Consider the following 16,781-nt stretch of genomic DNA (forward strand, 5'->3'; position numbering starts at 1 on the left):
GGCAGGACCCAGGCCCTAAGTCAGACTAATGGTTTCAAATCCTGATTCCATACACTTACTAGTGATGTGAACTCAGGCAAATTGCCTCATCTGTTTTAGTCTGAGTTTCCTGGCATGTAAATTGAACGTCGTAATAGTACCTACTTCATATGGTTGTTGTGAAGAGGAAATGAGATAACTCATGCAAAGTATTTAGAATGGGACCTTCCTGTGACACAATAAGACACTGAAAATTGTTAACTATTAGTATAACTAGGTCAGGATCACTAACAGTGGGCCGGGGGAACCTGCATCTTAAGCTTTCCCCAGGCGATTCTTGGGACCACTCATTAATGCTCTATCTTCAGTTAGTGGAGGCATCTATATGCCAGCCTCTGAGCTAAACCTTTTATATGTCTTATCTCATTTAGTCCCATGAGGTGGCACTAATAATCCTCCACCTTTCAGATGAGGAAACAGAGGCCTAGAGTGGTTAACTACCTTGCCCAAAGCCAGATCTTGAAGTTCTAGATGCCCTTTAGGGACAGTATATTCTACCAGGTTGGAGACAGAGAAGTCAGTCAGAGGGGACCAGAGCAGGCTGCCACTGCTGAGCTCGGAGTAGCTGTGAGCAGACTCCGTAGCCTCTGTCCAGTCCAATGGGTGGGGAAGAGGGGAGAGTGGATTTAAGAAAGGGCTGAGGCTCACAGGTAGACCTGGCAATGCTGCTTCAGCCCTAGTCATTACAGGAGCCAAGGAAAAGGGCTCAGCCTGAGCGTTGGCTGTCAGCTCAGCCCTGCCCATCATCCACTGTCAGTCTCTCTCCTTGCTCCATAATGCTGCCATTACATCACAACACCTTTCCAGCAATTTGAATGCCTTTCTCAAGGCACAGAGTGTGTCAACCCTCATTAAGCCTGACAACCTTATTGAAGATTGGCAGTGTCCTCAAAGCCAAGTGTGGTGCCTGGAATATGGGAAGCAGGAACAATAGAATGAAACATAAAGGGGCAGTGAAAATCCCCAAATCAAAAGATTTTGTCCTTCCAGTGGTCAAAAAGATTGGCAGTCAGGAGTCCAGCATTTCAGTCCCATCTCTGCCATTTTCTTGCCATGCATCCCAAGCACACTGTTTAACATCTCAATATCTGCTTCATTTTCTATAAAATGACCAGTATAATCATTCAAGTGAGAAAATGTATTTGAAAGATACTTGTACAAAATAAACTGATGTACCAAGATGACATTTACCCCATGTATGGAGACCTGCGTTGCCCTACTATGATAGTAGAGCACAATGTGTTATATCCTTTAGAGCTGCTGCCTTCCTGGCAGGACTGGCCCTCCTTTCTTGGCGTCCCAGGCACTCTCCATGAATGCATGAGTAAACAAATGATCCCTACCTAAAGAAGACCTTTTCATTAAAAAAATTCTAGAGGTAAAAATTTCAAAACAATATCAAGTTTCTCTAGAAACACATGTCAGGCACAGGAGCACTAGTCATGGTAGATATCTAGCTGGGAACCCGGCCACTGACAAGGCTGTCATATGTTTCTCATGAATCCCTACAAAACTCCTATGGGGCAGGCATGACCTTGCTCTGACACACTCTTCTCTGCTCCTACCTGCCTCCCTGTGTCACCCACCCCACTCCAAGCCCTTTTGCTTCCTCAGTTCATCCTTCAGATATGATCTGAGCTCAAAGGTCATTTCTTCTAGAAAGTCTTATTGATGAAGGATCTAAAGGAGCAGGATGCCCAGGTTCCTCCTACGACAGCTGAGCTGCCTATCAACTCACTGCAAAGGTACTGGTCTCCAGTGGAGAAAGAGAGAGACTGAAATGCAATGCTTAAACACCCAGGGCCATGTTTACCAGAGGAGGGAAGGTGAGACTGCTGCTGGACTCACTAGAATTAATTACTAGCAAGCCATCAGGTTAGCAGGAATAACAACAAAGAAAGGACAGCCACCAGTCAGGGTTAAAACCAGCCCTTCTGTAAGAATAGGAACTGAACCAACAGGGCTGTTTTCTGTGGCAACACATGGGGAAATTTTTGGTGGGGGAAGGGCATGGAAATCAGCTAGCTCGCTGTGTCGCCAGAAGAAAAGGTTTCTGTTGTGGTCCTGTTTCCCTTTCTACTGGAGGCGAAGGATGATGCATACCACAGATGGTCTCCCCTCACCATGTCCAGGAGCTACAGTGAAGGGTCTCAAAGAAATACCCTTCTCTATAGTTGGCTTCTAAGGGAAATTATAATCAAGGACATAGCTGAGTATGAAACAAATAAGAAAATTATTCCCAAAAAGCAGGGACTCAAAGCCAATGTTGGTAGCCTAAAAAGTGATGAAGAAAGAAACGAAACTTCCACCAATTCTTACCATGATGGGAAAGTCCCAGTTTTATTGTTTTTTTTTTTTTAAAAAAAAGGTAACATTTATATTCCTCATAACAAATTCAGTGAGTTTCAGGTACCAGGAAGCGAGAAAAATCTTATTACCATCCCCTCTAACACATACACACACACACACACACACACACACACACACACACACCTCCCAGGAAAACAAGAAGTGCCTCCTATACCATAACTAATACAGCAAACTCTTAGACCCTACCTCCAAAAATACAAACCCCATCAAGACTTAAACACTCAGTCTTAGCATCTTATGGTGGAAAGGGCTCTGAGGCCAGCCAGGTTTGGATTAGAATCACTTTCAAGTCATGCAATAAAAAAGCAAATTACCTAACCTTTCTGAGCCTCAGTTACTTCATCTGTGAAGTGGGAAAAAAAGTCATCTTTCACACAGGGTTGTTATGGGCCTCAAAAGATATGACTACTGTAAAGTACTTGGCGTAATGCCTCTCAAATAGTTGTGCCTCAAAGATGTTCGGAGTCCTTCCTCTATTCCTATAGATTTACTTGAGAAAAAGAAGTCAAAAGAAATCTGGAGAACATCCCCATTAGGTAAAGGAAACTAAAAAATGTAGGAAGTCATTTCTTCTTCTAATTGAAGGTTATGAGTATTGAGTACCTTATTTGATCCATGAAAAGCATGTTAGGGTCACTCCCGGGTCCCTCTACAGCACCTTCATATCATCCCAATCACAGAACTTAGGCCACTAGTTGATATATTATGATCACCTACTTACTTGTCTCTATCACCTACTAGATTATAAAGTTTAGCATCTTCTTCATGGATGTTTATCCAGTCCTTTGTGCCAGGTCTGAACATTTTCAAAATTACTGATATCAACATTTTTAAATTAATAAATATTTATTATTATTTAAGAGAACTATGTAGTGTAAGTATCTTACAGTTAAAATCTGGATCAAAACCTGAATCAATAATAAGACTGGAAAATGGAAGGCAGGAATAAAAGGTGAATTAAGGAGTGAAGCTCCTTGACTCCAGGAGGAAAAGTCAAAAGATATTGTTTACCTTCTTCTCTAAAACTTAGACAAAACAAGCTAGAAAACACTCTTTAATTACAAAAGTAGCATTCAGTTTAAAATAAATAAATATTTCCCTAACAATGGAGAAGCTAAGAGGAAAGAAATAATATATTATAAATAGAAAATGATGCCCTAAAAGGTAAGTAGAAAAAAGAAAGTTAATGAAACAATATGATAAAATATATACATATCTGTTTTAGCAAGAACATGTAAATGAATGATAATGCCCTATTCAAAGATCCTCAGATTGGGTCAAGCAAAACCTAACTACTTGTTGTTTACCAAATACATCTTAATACAAATCAGCATAAAAGTATAAGGAAAAGGTAAAGGAATATTATGTAAATGCTTAAAAATTATAAATTAAAATATAATTGTCTTGAATATTTATAGGCGGAATAACACTGTATTAGCAAATGTAAAGCAAAAATTGTTAGAATACAATGAGAAAAATGACAGAAATGTTATATTCAGAAATGCTAACACACCTGTCTTTGACAGATAAAATAAATGAAAATACAGGATATAAAGGTGCTGATCAATCTATTTATTAAAGTTGATTTAATATACAGTTTTATAAAAGTGAACAATATTGCACAAACAGAAAATATACTTTCTTTTCCAAGACCTATGATCTATTTACAACAATTTATCTAATATTAGGATATAGAGAAAATTTCAAAGTTCTAGAACCAAAGTTTCATAAGCTGTATCTCTGAATATAATTTAACAAAATTATAAATTAATAACAAACATTTCAAGAAAGTACCAGTCCCTTAGAAATTAAAAAATTACCATACTAAACAACTGTTAAAGAGGAAATATAAATCACAAATGTAGATAATTTTTAGTGAAGATGAGAAAACTATATATAAAAATTTATATGAAATGTCCAAATAGTTCTCAGTGAAAAGAATCCACAGTCTTAAATATTTCAATATGTAACAAGATGGGGAAAAATGAACTAATCTGTGAATTAAACTCTAGAAAAAATAGTATAATAGTATAAAAATAGTATAATTTTATATTTTAAAAATAAAAGGAATGAATGAAAATACAAAGGAGTCTAACAAAGGTCAAATAATAAAAAGACTGAATACTCAGTACTCAGAAGTGGTAAATAAACCCAAGAGCTGGTCTTTGAACTCAGCAGTAATGTAAACAAGCTTCAAACATGTAAATTAGAAAGAAAGGGAGGATTCTGGGGAGATGAAGTTGACAGCCTCAAGATCTGTCAGAAACTAGAGAGACTAGACAGCAAACTAAAATCCACAGACAATGTTTATAACAAAACTAGGTGGCAGGTGATGTCATCATATAAAGTTAAAATTTGACCTGTTTTTTTCACGGTGGTAGGTTGAATAATGGACCCCAAAGATATCTATGTCCCAACCCCTGGAACCTGTTAATGTTATCTTATACTGAAAAAGGGACTTTGCAGATGTGGTTAAGGATACTAAAATAGGGAGATTATCCTGGTTTCTCTAAATGGGCTCTACGTACAATCACAAATGTCCTTTTAAGAGGAAAGTAGAGGGAAGACAGAGAAAATGAAGTCAACGTGACAAGTGAAGCAAGCTGCTATGAGCCAACTGGCTGCCGCCGCCGCGGCCGCTGCTGCTAAGTCGCTTCAGTCGTGTCCAACTCTGTGCGACCCCATAGACAGCAGCCCACTAGGCTCCTCTGTCCCTGGGATTCTCCAGGCAAGAACACTGGAGTGGGTTGCCATTTCCTTCTCCAATACATGAAAGTGAAAAGTGAAAGTGAAGTCGCTCAGTCCTGCCCGACTCTTAGCGACCCCATGGACTGGAGCCTACCAGGCTCCTCCGTTCATGGGATTTTCCAGGCAAGAGTACTGGAGTAGGGTGCCATTGGCCGCTAGCAAGTAGGAAAAGGCAAGGAAATGGGTTTCTCCCCAGAGCCTTGATTTCAGCCCAGTGTAGCTGATTTTCAGATGTGCGACCTCTAGAATTGTAACAAAATAAATGTGTGTTGAGTTGTTACAGCAGCAGTAGGAAGCCAATAAATACACTAATGAAATCATCTTTGCTAATAAAGCAAGTCAGGAGCAATACAGGTGTACCTCAGAGATAATGCAGGCTTGGGTCCAGACCACCACGATAAAGTGAATGTAGCAGTAAATCAGGAGAAGGCAGTGGCATCCACTCCAGTACTCTTGCCTGGGAAACCCCACGGTCGGAGGAGCCTGGTGGGCTACAGTCCATGGGGTCGTGAGGAGTCGAACATGACTGAGCGACTTCATTTTCACTTTTCACTTTCATGCACTGGAGAAGGACATGGCAACCCACTCCAGTATTCTTACCTGGAGAATCCCGGGACGGAGGAGCCTGGTGGGCTGCCGTCTATGGGGTCGCACAGAGTCGGACATGACTGATGTGACTTAGCAGCAGCAGCAGTAAATCAAGTTCCACAAAATTTTTGGTGCATATAAAAGTTATGTTCACACTATACTGTAGTTTCTTAAGTATTCAATAGCATTATGTCTGAAGAAACAAGTACATACCTAATTTTAAAATACTTCATTGCTAAAAAATGCTAACCACCATCTGAGCCCTCAGTGAATCATAGTAGTAACACCAAAGATAACTGATCACAGTTACATTTATTATTATGATGCCATAATAAATATAATAATAATGAAAAAGTTGGAAAGACCATGCTCCCTCAAATTTCATATATTGAAACCTAATACCCAGTGTGTTGGTATTAGGAGATAGGGCCTTTGAGAGGTAATTAGGTCTATGAGGGCAGAGCTCTCATGAATGGGATTAGTGCCTTCATAAAAGAGACCCCAGAGAGCTGCCTTGTGCCTTCTGCCATGTGAAGTTATTGTGAAAATTACATGTCTACGAACCAGGAAGTGAATTCTCACCAGACACTGAATCTGCTGGCACTTTGATCTTGGACTTCCCAACCTCCAGAACTGTGAAAAATAAAGTCATACTGTTTATAAGCTACCCAGTTTGTGGTGTTTTGTTATAGTAGCCTGAATCAGTTATGACCAATTAATATAACTGAAATATCATTTCAACCTTAAAATCAACATAAAACATTAAAAAACTGTCAGTGAAATATTTGCATTCTTTTTTCTAAGTTTTTGAAATCCAGTGCGCATTTTTCACTAACAGCACATCTCAGCTGGGACTGACCACATCTTAAGTCCTCAACTGCCACCTGTGACTAGAGGTTATACCATACTGGACAGCACAGTTCTGACATGTAGCTTACTTGTATACCCTAGAAAGCTCTAGAAGTCAAATGGATCAAGATTTTATTTTTAAAATATGAACAGGCTTCTTTAAAGCATATTGAAAGTCTGGGTTCAAGAGAAAATGCGAGCCCTCTCACCATGGCAAAAACCATCTCCCTTTTCTGGTGGGCTTTCAGGCCATGAAAACCATCCCCCATTACTGGTGGGCTTTCAGGCCATGCCACCAGATTGTGTGAGTTCAGGAGATGGGGCTAATGTGTAGAGCTATGCAATTGTGGCAGTCCTGACTTCAGAGATGACAAGACAGGCTGCCCAGAACAAAAAGCAACACCTAATTAGGGTGCAAAACCTCCACACTACTCACTTTGCTAGGGTAAGAGATTGCAAGAGGAGGCCATCACAAAGCAACTCTAACCCAACTCTTATGTATTAAGCCATTGTCAGCTAATAGCATTTGCTGAAATTTCCTCATCAGATCACACATTCAGTTTTGTAGAACAGAATATCATTGCATGACAATGTAGACTTTATAAGTATTTTTCTATCATTATCTTACTGCTGCTGCTGCTAAGTTGCTTCAGTTGTGTCCGACTCTGTGCAACCCCATAGACGGCAGCCCACTAGGCTCCTCTGTCCCTGGGATTCTCCAGGCAAGAACACTGGAGTGGGCTGGCATTTCCTTTCCAATGCATGAAGTGAAAAGTGGAAGTGAAGTCGCTCAGTTGTGCCTGACTCTTAGAGACGCCATGGACTGCAGCCTACCAGGCTCCTCCGCCCACGGGATTTTCCAGGCAAGAATACTGGAGTGGGGTACCATTGCCTTCTCCACATTACCTTACTATATTTATCTAATATAATTACAGATCATTGTACTAGAGGAAAGGAACAAGAAATATATAAGCTTTGATAGGAGCACCAGATCATTTTATACTGCCTAATGTGGGCTTCCCAGGTGGTGTAGTGGTAAAGAACATGCTTGCCAATGCAGGAGACATAAGAGACGCAGTTTTGATCTCTGGGTCTGGAAGAGCCCCTGGAGGAGGGCATAGCAACCCACTCCAGTATTCTCACCTGGGAAAGTCCCATGGACAGATGAGCCTGATGGGCTACAGTCCATAGGGCTGCAGAGTTGGACACGACTAAGCGACTTAGCATACACGTACAAAGTGATCTCAGGCTTCCCTGGTGGCTCAGACAGTAAAGAATCTGCCTGCAATGTTGGAGACCAGGTTCAGTCTCTAGGTTGGAAAGATCTATTGGAGAAGGGAATGGCAACTCAGTACAGTATTCTTCCCTGGAGAATTCCATGGACAGAGGATCGTGGCGGACTACAATCCATGGGGTCACAAAGAGTGGTACATGACTAAGAGACTAACACTTTCATTTTCAATTCTAATTAAATGACAGAACTATAAACCATCATTAATATAAACCTTTTTCTCATATATTGAGTTTTCCACAGTATAAGGATGAAAATATTTCTTAGCTCATTAGCACATGTTAACATGAGATAGTCTTTAATAGTTTATTTTTTCCTACCAGTGTTCAAATAACAGCCTATTGGTAGCAAATGTAAGGCTAAAAATAGGTGAAATTTCATTTAAAATAGTGTTAAAGTTAAATTTCTCCTTCACAGAAAGTAGGTATTATTCATAGTCATTTTTACTCTTATTAAGACTGTAGATCTAAAGTATTTACTCTTTTTTTTTAAATTTTATTTTATTTTTAAACTTTACATAATTGTATTAGTTTTGCCAAATATCAAAATGAATACTCTTGTGGAGCAGATAAAAGTGGAAATCTTTGCCTGCATGCTGTATTAGTGAGCTAAAAACACCTGTTTTCTCTCTGTCACCATTTCTCCATCTCCTATTATTGGAATGCTTAGACTTTATGACAAGGGTGTTATTTCACTCTGAAGTTTTACAAAAAGGGAAGAAGAATAGTTCAAAACTATGATGAAAACATCCAAGGTCATTATGCTCCTCATTTATTTGCACTGAATTTATTTCCTTTTTGTATTTTGCTGTGCACACAAAAATTTCAATGTAGAAGAAATTCAAAAGCTTCTCTCTCCCTCCAATAAAATCTTTAAAAGTCATATATTTTTCCCAGAGACTTGAATTAAGTAAAACAGAATCAAATGTCCAAAATTCAGTCTAAAACTGTCAATAATGTAAGTCCTTTTTTTAAAAAAAAAATCCTTTATGGAAAATGTAGCATCTGCATTTTAGGAAGTCTAGTCAGTTCAGGACAGTCACCATCTCTTGAAATAGTTATCACCATTTTCAAAGATCATCTCACTAATATCTGCACCTTTTCTCTGGGGCTCATGCAGTATACCTGGCTGCATTTGCACTACACACAAATAATTCTTAACAGATGCCTTTGAAAGGTCCTGTTGACTAAGGTCTCAGCAAGGAAGTCCTGAGGGATCGCCTAATGAGACTAGCCCATGAGAACAGATAAACATGGGGAGTTCAGGACTAACAGTCTGCAGGAAAACCATCCCAGAAAGGCGAATGCTTATTGTTAAGTGGAAAGCAAAGCAGACTGGCCAAGTACCCCCAGAGTTAAATTTGAGTGGGTTGCCAAAATGGTACAAATAAAAATACAGAGAAATGAGCAGGTATGGAAACAGAACAAAATGAGATAAGATCAAGAATCAAGTGAGTTAATAACAGCCAGTATGGGAACTAATCTGGTGAGCATTGTGTCTTTCAGGTAAGACTTTATCACTGGGTTGGGTAAGAGCCTGTTTTTAGAGCAGCATTTTCCAAACTTCAATGTGTATGGATTTCCCTGGGAAATTTGTTAAAATGATCTGAGGATAGGTGGAGATTCTGTATTTCCAGCAAACTCCCTGGTTATGTTGATGCTACTGGGCTAAGGGCCACATTTTGAGTAGCACTCATCAAGGACAGAATTTTGTCATAATTCAATAATGACTGTGGTAGTAACATTTTTCATCTTCGTTCTACATAATCCTATTTTTTAGAAGCCATTTCTTCTAAAAAAAAAGTTTTAATCAATGCTCTTTAGTATTCATACTTGGGTAAGGAACAGGGCAAGACTGGACTTGGACAAGGGCCAGTATCTGAGAGAAAAGAAATACTCTAGGTCCTCAAGGAAATCATGATCTATAGAGAGAAGGACCTATTTGAACTCCTTCTTATTTAGAGGGTGACCTAGGGTGCAGGTACTGACATAAAAATAGCCAAAGATAAAGCCTACATGAATTTTGAAAATGATGGATAGTCAACTCTTTAAAGTGGCTTGACTCTGAGTTTCTGCTTAATAGCAACTGTAAAAAGTAAAACAAGAACAAAAAAAATTCCAAGAGCTAGCCTCACAACAAACCTGTGTAGTAGGTATTGCTGACAACTCCATGTTACAGATGAGGGACAGGGCTTCAGAGAGATTAAGTGATGTGCCACAGGTCATTCTCCTAGTAAGAAAAAAATAAGAAATAAACTAGGATCACAAACCAAGCCTGGTTAGAATACTTTATAATAAAAAGGTTTTTAAAAATTAAAAGACTAGTTATAAAACCAAAAATGCAATTTAAAATGATCATTGCCATATCTTCCCAAGCTACTTCTTAAGGTGTTTATGAAGCTCCAATGAAATAATTCGAGATTTTAAAGGGCTTGGAAAATATGTGTAGCGAAACAAGAAAGAAAAACAGAAAGAAAGAAGTTGGCAAACAAAGGTACTTTGTAAACTATAGAGGATGAGTTTAGTTGTTGATGTGATTTATCATTATTAGGTCTCAAGATTGTGGAGCCAAGTCAAGGCTGCAAACATAAATCAATTCTTCTTCCAGTTTTAGGAGATAAAAGAACCTCTTTGAACTCTAAACTTCAACGTCTCTTGGCCTTGGTATCACCCTGTGGTAATTTATATAAATGAAGCCTAATTGTGAGGAAGATTATTTCTCTCCCCAAGGAAATACTGATGGAATTCCCTCCCCCTGACATTCTCTCTCTTTCTCTCTCTCACACACACAGCCCATTAGATATTACTTAACTTCTTATGAAAGCAACAAAAACTAAGATCCAGAGAATAGTGGTAAGACCAAAGTCAATAGAAGACTACAGAAGAATCAACATTTAAATCAACTATTTGACTACATATCACCTCTTCTTTTGGAGAAGGCAATGGCAGCCCACTCCAGTACTCTTGCCTGGAAAATCCCATGGACGGAGGAGCCTGGTGGGCTGCAGTCCATGGGGTCGCTAAGAGTCGGACACGACTGAGCGACTTCACTCTGATTTTTCACTTTCATGCATTAGAGGAGGAAATGGCAACCCACTCCAGTGTTCTTGCCTGGAGAATCCCAGGGATGGGGGGGCCTGGTGGGCTGCCGTCTATGGAGTCGCACAGAGTTGGACACGACTGAAGCGAATTAGCAGCAGCAACAGCACCTCTTCTTTGAAGGGGAACTGGAAGCAGGATGGATTATCCCTTCCTTAAAACACTGATTTTTATTCATTCATAATTAGACACATGTTTGTCAGAGCCAGACACTGTGTGAGTGTCTGGTGAATGAAACATACTACCCTCATGAAGTGTTTCTTTGTGCTGTCCTAGCCATTTTGAGAATACAAGTATGAGTTAGACTCAGTTCCTATCCTCAAAGAGCTACTACCTAATGTGGAGGCGAACATGTAAACAACTAAATTTCAGTCTATGTAGAAATAAGGGATCCTGAAGAATGGATAAACTTTTGAAAGGAAAGAACAAGAGCAAAGGGACAAATTGCAAATGGTTTTTGCATGCCATTTTAATGAGTTGAGAATTGACCTTGTAAGCAATGGAGAACTACTAAAAGTTATTGAGCATGGGAATGCTTAGAAATGTTGCATTCAAGAGAGGGCAGAAGAGATAGAAGGGAGGGAAATACAGTGTCCAGATGTAGGATCTGACATATAGGGCCTCACTACTACAGAAAGTAGTAAAGAAACAGGATCTGGATCTGGAAATGTTTGGTTGGGAGGCATGTGGTTGGGAAGAGGACTCGAAGCCTGGGATGTGAGTTTGTTTCTAGAGAAAATAGCAATTCTATCAAAAAGGTAGATTTGTGGGAAAAGATAATGGGTTTGATGGGACATAACAACCCTGGTGGAGACTCCTGGAAATACTATAACTGGGCTGCTATTCTATTACTCATCTCATTCAATGTTTAAGACAGCACACATGCAGTTATCTTCTCAAAGTAGAACCAAGCTTCCCATTCATCCTTGAGAGCCCTTAGGACTATTTGGGCCATGGTTTTTGATTTGTGGATATCTCTGCTCTGAGTTGGACTGATTTCTTAGAAACAACAATAAAACCAGAAGATAGTTCTAATTTTCTCACCCCAGCCTCATCTGCCCACATCTATAGCTCCAAAGCCTACCTTAAAAACTTTAACAAAGGCATGTCCAAGCCTCTTTAGTAAAGGATCCTGGGCCTTGGGCTTCCATTGCTTGAATTTTGCACCAGAATCCTTCACATGATTTAAGTTCAATCCCTCTTCGTAGGACTTCGAGGAAGACAGCTGATTCTGGTCCACCTCTTAATGACTAATCAAACCTAACATTATTTTGAGGGAAGGTCTGATCTGCTCTTTGTCAGCATTCAACATACCTGAGCACTTCCTATGTATCAGGTCTGTGCTAGAGACCAGGGCAGATACAAAGAGAATCATGCACGATTCCTGTTTGAGTATCTTAGTTTCTAAAATGAAAATACTGCAGTAAAATAACTACAAGAAGAGGGATAAAACACTCAGAGGCAGATGAGAGAGGTATTAAGGACTGAAAAATTTGAGAAGGAAGAGATTTCTTTCATATGGGGGACAAGGAGGCTCATGAGAGGCTATGAGGATAAAGTAGCACTTAGCTAGGCATGGAAAGAAAAGCTTGTAGATGTTTGGACTTGGAGAGCGGCAAAAATGGTTTCTTCTGATCCAAAAAACAGGATGCAAGACAGGTTTGGCTGACGGAGTTTGAGGGGAAGGTTAAGCCACTGAAAGGTGATATATTCAGAGGATCTACCCTATAGGGAGGAAATAGTCTTTATTCATACTTGGTATAGGTTCTACACTAACTCATGAGCCTTTTTCATCTATAGTCAGTCACATGAACCTGGATTCAGAAGAAAAATACATAAGGATTTTAAATTTAGCTTTAGAGGAAGTTTCTACCAAAAAGGGGTGGGGGCTGCTTTAAATGGTGAAGGAGGACAAGGGTAGGAGGTTTGCTTTTATTTCAAGAGTGGTACCATGGCAGGGGACATAGCTACACCAAGACAGTGTTTGGATGAAATATCAGGCTTTAGAATAAAGTCTTTCTTAGATGTTACACTATGTAACAACACATAGGAAGAAGGTCAGTGCACTCGATCAAATAGGGAAACAAGCAAATCTCCTTAAAAAGTGAATGTCAGGAAATGATCATTATCCCCCATTCTTGCCAGACTGAGTAATGTGCCTATAAGTTTTATCCAAATAACATCCTCAATGAGAAAAAACACAGAACAATAAAATTACTGAAAGGTCTGGCAACCAAATTAAAGACTCACCCAGGGGGAGGGAGGTGGGGGGCTGGAAAGTGACCAAAATAAATGTGCTGGAAAACCCACTTTGCTAATCATGCCAAGAACTAAACCCCACTTGAACTAGTAGGGCTTATGTGTGAATCTTCTTTAATGCCATTCTCAAGAGAGTGCACCTAACAAATACAAGTTTCCCAGGGAGAATCATAACTCTGCAATGGCATTTTTGTTTGTTTAATAAAATGCCTTTTTGTATGTCCTTTATTTGCAGAAGGGGTTTCTTTTTGTTGAGATACTAGATCCTTTCTGCACCTCATGCAACTCTGTAGGTACAAAGGAAAAAATAAAGCATTCATTTGGGGACAAAATCAAGAATAAAAAGCCAGTATCTTGAATAGGTAAGATTAATGGTGAATATTTTAAAACATAGCATAGCTTATTAAGAAATATGGATCAAAGATTCTTTTAAATCACTTTCAGAAAACTAAACATGGTTGTTATAAAAACAGAGGTGCATTTTCATTTAGCATATAGACCATTTCTGACAAATACCTGGAAAATACTGGTGATCCCCACTGAAATCAACACAGCTAAATAGGGGTAATCCAAGTTTTCCCCTCCAATAGCAGCAAGGCAAGTTGAGCCAGCAGGACTTCTCTTTGCCCTATTTTCCACTAATTCAATTTCTCTAATTAAGAAATATTGTTGAGGCATCAGGTATCTTATTTTGGAGGAAGGCACTGAACAAGGCTATATAAGATCATACAGGCTTGCAAACATTGGCATCTGCCTTTCTCTAAGGAAAAGGAGACAGGAAATAGAGCCTTTTATCACATGAACTGGCTGAAATGAAAAAGAGAAGAGAAACAGAATAAAGGTAATCACCTCCCACAAAGGATCACTGCATATATTTTCATTTGAAAATACTAGAAAATAAAGATGTGATCATCAGCAACTAGCACGAGTTCCACAGGAGTTCTGAAGGCATGTTCAAAATGCTAGCACATGCATATCTATCACACACACACACATACACACACACACACATACACACACATAATGTGGCAATTTGGCATTTTGAATGCCCATGACAAGTTCATCCTACCCTTTTCCCTCGTAAACGGACCTATGTAATCAGCAAAACCATGGATCTCAATCCAAAGATATAACTGTGTGAAGAAGGAGCCTCAGGAAAAAAAAAAAAAAGAACAATGTCCTGATTTCATAAACTTTTCATTCATGGATAATCTTAACTACCTCTTACTTTTTGCATCCATATGAATGTATGGATGCAAAGTCCAATGAACTGTATTAGCAGTGGCGAGCCACCACTTTCTCTGTTTTCTGAAGCCAACAGGCTTTACATTTTTTTACCTTTACTGCCCTAGCCTCCTTTTGGACAGTTAGAGGAGCCATTGTATTTCAAGCTACTCAGAATGACAACCCTTCAGCTCTGCAGAAACTATGAAACAGTCACATAAAGAAATCTGCTGGCTTTTCTGGCTTTAGGAAGTAGAGATCTGCTAACCACTTCATCAGCAAAGCATGGTGCCATCCCTGCTGCCCTTTCCATAACTGCACTCTGGATGCCAGTTCCACTTCTGTGGTACTATGAGAAAAAAAGTGAAGTTCTCAAAAGTTCCTGAGCATCCATTGAAACATTGCTTATCTTTACCTTATACAGCATTTCTAAACTCTGTAGCAGGTATCCTTTGGATTAAAAGCACTACATCTTCCTTGGTTTATGTAATTACTGGATATTTTTTTTGATACTGCAAACCTCAAATGAGCAAAAGTCAGTCTAAGTGGTCTCAGAGGAGAATAAATTTTGGTCAAATACTATGGCTAGAATTTAATCACTTAGCAGCCAGGAAAGAGTTAGAAGATGGCAACCGTTCTTTGAGCAGAGTCCCCTTTGTGGAACATAATCCTTTTAAGTTTACCAAGAATAAGTCAAAGCAAATCTCACCTCCTTTTCTGATACAGAAGAGGACCGCAGATATAAAATATTTCTATCTCAATCAACATTATATCATACCAAGTGCTTCATAATTACTTATATATCAGAAGAAGAAATATAGATTGAAAGATAACAATCATATGGTTGCCCAATGAGTTGTATTTACTGTACCAAGGTCAACCAGGAGAGAACACTCCATCGGTGTAAAAGGTTGCTTAACTAGCTTCATCTCCTAATAGCTTTCTCAGACCCTAAAAATGCAGTACCAACCTAGACAGGTAGTCTTCCAAAGTTACTATATTAGTTACACATTTTCTATGCATTCCTATGAAAATATTTGAGTACTTGACCTGTCATTTTCCCCTGAGAACTTCTGTACTGTCTCCCACTGGTTTCTTCTAGGTCCCACCTACCAGAATCTAAGTTGCTCTTACATTTAGCATTTTAATTTTTCTCTACAATATTCAATCAAATCCCTCGTGGTAGGTAAAACTCTCACACAAAAAAACCCACTGTTTTTTCCACATCTTAATAAGAGATACTTTGTAATATTAGTTTGAACCACTTTTGAAAATCAAAAGAAATGGTAGTGGCGGATTCATTTTGATATTTGGCAAAACTAATCCAATTTGTAAAGTTTAAAAATAAAATAAAATTTAAAAAAATATATCAGCAATTTCATATCGTTCTACATAGAAAACCAAATCCAAATGTCTTCTGCTAAAAATTCCATTGGAAATCATCACAATGGGGGTGGGAGACTGTAATTTATAGAAGTCTGTGAAGATGATAAAGGCAAGCATTTGAAGAAGCAGATATTACCGCTAATATCAGCTCAGAAAAACACATTAATTGGATAAAGTTCAATGAGCTTCAAGCACGTTTTTCTCCTTCTCTTTACAACTCTGTTCCTGAAGATGAACCCTTTCTCTTTCTGCTTGATCCCATGAAGGTCACTACTTCCAGCAAACTTGAGAATTTACCATGCTGTATTCTAATGTTGATAATTTTCTCTGTGCTTGATTTTTGAGTCTTCCTATAAACAAGGGAAAACAAAGAAATACTCTCTTCCTTCAACAGCTGGAATTCAACAGCTGGAAATTCCATTTCATTCTGTTTTAAATTCTTAATAAAAAACATTTTACACAAAATTTATCAAGTAAAATTACAAATAAAATTATGCATAAAATGTTTTGTATTTTTAAACAAAAGTAATCTAGAAAGAGTATTTATCTAGTACATTTTGTAAAATATAACTGCTTTTCTCAAAGTGAAGTGTTTTTGTAATTAAAGATGTATATTTATCTTATGTCTAGATTCAAGGTGGTTTCCCTGATGGCTCAGCAGTAAAGAATCCATTGTCAATGCCGGAGACACAGGAGACTTGGGTTCAATCCCTGGGTGGGGAAGATCCCCCTGGAGGAGGAAATGGCAACCCACTGCAGTATTCTTGTCTGGAAAACCCCATGGACAGATGAGCCTGGTGGGCTACAGTCCATGGGGTCACAAAGAGTTGGACACAATGGAGCAACTGAGCATACACGCACACTAGATTCAAGGTATTACAAAAATTTCACCTCACCAGTCTGAATTATAGTTCATAATAATCCTTCAA

At 38.9% G+C, this 16,781-nt stretch overlaps 1 long non-coding RNA gene across 3 annotated transcripts in view; it reads right to left on the bottom strand.

Annotated features, from left to right (window-relative positions):
• Positions 1 to 16,781, bottom strand: part of LOC147367244 (uncharacterized) — a 527,308-nt gene that overhangs the window by 318,646 nt on the left and 191,881 nt on the right. For all 3 annotated transcript variants that reach the window (XR_015169966.1, XR_015169965.1, XR_015169964.1), the window contains one exon: positions 10,027 to 10,114. This is a non-coding gene — a long non-coding RNA (uncharacterized LOC147367244). The remainder of the gene's footprint in view (positions 1 to 10,026; positions 10,115 to 16,781) is intronic.

Source organism: Bos grunniens, chromosome 8 (genome assembly GCF_055505025.1).
Source record: "Bos grunniens cultivar Pamir isolate PY7600 chromosome 8, Bosgru_T2T1.0, whole genome shotgun sequence".
Lineage (NCBI taxonomy): Eukaryota > Metazoa > Chordata > Mammalia > Artiodactyla > Bovidae > Bos > Bos grunniens.